Here is a 1,119-nt window from a genome sequence, read left to right on the forward strand (position 1 = left end):
GATTAGTGGTCAATGAAAGCTTTTTCCTGCCCGCGGGAGAAGTGTGAACTTTCTCAGCATTGCTTTGTTGAAATGCTGTTGTCAATGTTATTTAACTTCTACCAGCACTCTGGACCATATTTATATAGGAATTTAATATTTCAGATTTTTAGGGCTGGGCGATATAATCATAATATATTAAAATTGATATTTTAATTTTAAAAAATATATTAAATTTTATTATTTAATTTTTCAGTCTTTTGACCATGTTTAGTGTATATTAATATTTATATATTTGAATTTAAAGGCTGATTTATTTTAGTAATTTCAACCAATTAGATTAAAAATGTTTAATGCAAGATGTAAAATACAGTAAACCGTTATAACAAAACATGAACTGAAATATTATCATATGAAAAATCATTGAATCATTTGAATCGATTAATTGAAACTGTTTGAACTGATTCGTGGAAATGAATCAAACTTGCATTTTTCTGGTACTGAAGTTCAAAACTTAATGGCCAAGTAATATCATCACAATTTTGCATCAGTTTATGAATATATGATATTTTGTAAACACAAGAGCAAACAAATCATTGAATAATTTGAATCAATTAATTGAAACAGACAGTTTGAACTACTGAAGTTCAAATCAGAAACTTAATGGCCAAATAAAATACATGATATTTTGTAAACGAGCAAATATAACACACACAAACAACTCATTTAATCATTTGAATCGATTCATTGTTCAGACAGTTTGAACTGATTCATGGAAATGAATCAAATTTAATTGCGTTTTACTACTGAAATTCAAATCATAAACTCAATGACCAAACAAAATCATCATAATCTTGCTTCAGTTTATGATATTTTATAAACAAACAAAAAAAAAAACAAATATAACACACAAACAAATCATTGAATCATTTGAATCGATTCATTGAAACTTCTGAAGTTCAAATCAGAAACTTGATGGCAAAATAAAATAACCAAAATCTTGCTTCAGTTAATGAATTCATGATTTTATTTTTTTTTGTGAGCACTTAAACATGAAAACAAAACACTGAATCGATTCATTGGAACAGACAGTTTAATATGATTCATGGAAATGAATCAAACTTGTTTGTTACTGCCACT

Source organism: Sinocyclocheilus rhinocerous, unplaced genomic scaffold (assembly GCF_001515625.1).
Source record: "Sinocyclocheilus rhinocerous isolate Xijiao unplaced genomic scaffold, SAMN03320098_v1.1 scaffold1230, whole genome shotgun sequence".
NCBI lineage: Eukaryota > Metazoa > Chordata > Actinopteri > Cypriniformes > Cyprinidae > Sinocyclocheilus > Sinocyclocheilus rhinocerous.